General features: G+C 39.3%; 1 pseudogene; it reads right to left on the bottom strand.

Moving 5' to 3' along the window:
* Positions 1–651: 651 nt before the first annotated feature.
* On the bottom strand, positions 652–2,358 carry LOC126628548 (uncharacterized; annotated as a pseudogene).
* Between the last annotated feature and the right edge of the window lie 345 nt (positions 2,359–2,703).

Below are 2,703 nucleotides of genomic sequence, written 5' to 3'. Positions count from 1 at the left end.
TAATAACGACAATCACATTTCAACGAAATAATACAAAATATAAATAAAATAGCATGATGATCTATATTTTTGTTTCAAAGAAAAAGAAGAAGGTCTGCAAAACAACGATGAATTCCATTAACAACGAAAATCTGGAACTCAACATAAAAAAGTTAGGGGTAAAATCGATAAATCATAATTTATTATAGTTGAGCCATTTTTAGTTGGACTACTTTAATATGGGTATTGTACTAATCATTAAACAAAACTTATAACGTAGTTTTTTTATTAAAACTAAAACTTTTCAAGCCATTTTCATTAGTTTTCCTTAAAAACTAAGGTACTTTGTTTTGAATGCGAGAAAGACTAGCATGAAACAAGCGTGTTAGGTCAAATGCATTCCAAATCCACAGTAAAAGACATCTTGCCATGGTTGAGGGATTGGAGGGAAACTATTAAAATTGGCTTGTAATACATCTGGCAATCTGTCACCCCTATTTTAGATTAGTCTTTATCATTTCTTTACAGGTGTGGGGTTTGGGTTAGTCGCACAATGAGCCAAACATCATAATTTAGTATTGAATTAGTCATTTACATGAGTCGAACCTACAAACTATCATTACAAATAAAAAGAAATATCACTATATTGTAGTAGTAAATAAGTCGTTCTCATTGAATGCGCAACAAAATAGTAATCAAATAAGATAGGTCTGGCTCAATCTCATATTGGCCTTACTAGCCCATGAAACCGATTTAAGGCCCAAATGTTTTTGGTCTACGAAGGGGAAATTAGTTGATAGATTTCGGGACTTGTTTTAGCAGACGGCTTGAAAGAAAACAAGGAAACAACATCAATTTTAGAATCCTTGTGGAATTAAATTGTATAAATATTTGCGTGTTTGATCAGACGTCGAAATGGAGAGAAAGGCTCGTGACAGTGACAGTGAGTTCAAGGAGGATGGCGATTTCGACAGCGATGAGCTGAGTGTTGGTTATAATTGTAAATTCTGGTATTGGGTTTCGGTAATTATTCGGTTTTGTTTTGGTGATTTTGTTGTTAGTTGATGATTTGCGATGTAGATGGAGCAGGAAGAGGATGACTCTTTCTTCTCCTCATGTCCTCCTCATGGAAAGAACCAATGCTATAGCCCCGCGAATGCAATGCACTCACTGAAGCTTTTTCATTCGACGGTTTTGGTGGTGATGATGCAAATCCTGAAGGAGAAGAAGACCCTTGAGAATGAGGACTCTTTCTTTTCTTCACATTCTCCACCTTCGAGTTAAGCACCTCCGAAGACATGGAGTGCGTGAAAGAGTCTTCTTTTGGGGAAGAAGACATAGAACTAGTTTGAGAAGAAGACTCGGAAGTAAAGGACAATGTGGACTGGAAAGACCGAGTTTTCATTGATTCAAACTGAGTTTCATCAACTGAGAGTGGCCTCAAACGCGAAGGATGAGCATTACTACCTACTCTATTCCCCCTTTCCATCCTTGCAGAACGCGAACGCCAATGAACCGGGGATGGTGATGCAGCAGCTTCATTGAACTTCTGTTCTAAATTTATAGCACCCAAATCACCAAAATCCCCATTCCTAACCCTATCAGAGCTATTAAAAGAGCCCTTAGAACCTAAACTGAACTCACTCCTAGCAACAAACTCAAAACTATCCCGGTTTTTCACCCTCGATTTCAAACTCCGAATCAGCAATCCTAAAGGCTGATTATCAACCATTGATCTGGGTTTTAGCCATTCATCAAGACCATAATTTGGTTGAGCCACAAACACCATTGATTCACCCTGAAAATACTGAGTATTCCAAGCTTGAGTAACATTTTTCTCTTTATACCCACATGAATTTTCAGCCCCACTTTCACAAATCCCCAAACTGGGTTTGCATTGGGCATAAGAAACATTGCTTTGATGACAAGATTGAGCCACAGCAGCAACATGGTTACCCACAAAATACCCAGAATTCCAACTGTCACCCTCTCCTTTCTCACCATACCCACATGGGTATTCACACCCGCCGTCGAAATTTGACGAAACGGGAAATATTTCTTCTGCTGAACAAGCCGTAGGACACGGCAATGCCGACGAAGATAACGTGAATGAGCTCTAGAACTTGCTGAGGATCGTATGGTTGATAAATTCGGGAGCTTGTGAGGGGAAAAGTGGAAGAACGAAAATGAAAACGGCAAAGATTAGAGCTTTAAGGAGAAAGTGCATAGTGTAGGACTTACCGTGTGGAATCGGGTTTCGGTGAGCTTCTGGGTTTGGATCAGAGAATGGGAAGTGGGGTTTTCTGTAGGGGATGGAGTCCGCCATTGATGAGCAGGTGAGCTTCTGCGGAGGTTTTGGATTTTGTGTGAAGCAAGGAAGACTTTGAAGGCAAGGAAGAAAAAAGAGTGGAAAAGAGTGTGAGGGGAAAGGAATTCAAGAAGTGGAGTGTCGACAATTATGACCGTTTGGTTAGAATAACGATATTAACCTTGTGTTTTATTTTGATTTACGGGATTTTGTGTGTTTGGTGATCTTATCTGTTGGGGCTTGGAGGTCATTTGACCAAAGGACAAAACAAAAGCAATTTGGTGGAACAGGAACAATGTAAACGACAGCGTATGATTGAAACAAAAGCAATTTGGTGCAACAGAGCTCATTGAGCACCTAAGCAAATAGCAATGCAAACTACATTAGTCGTGGGCATACAAATTTGATCATACCCA

Source organism: Malus sylvestris, chromosome 7 (assembly GCF_916048215.2).
Source record: "Malus sylvestris chromosome 7, drMalSylv7.2, whole genome shotgun sequence".
In the NCBI taxonomy this organism is placed as follows: Eukaryota; Viridiplantae; Streptophyta; class Magnoliopsida; order Rosales; family Rosaceae; genus Malus; species Malus sylvestris.
The sequence above is the reverse complement of the archived record's forward strand: the minus strand, read 5'-3'. Positions and strand labels throughout refer to the sequence as shown.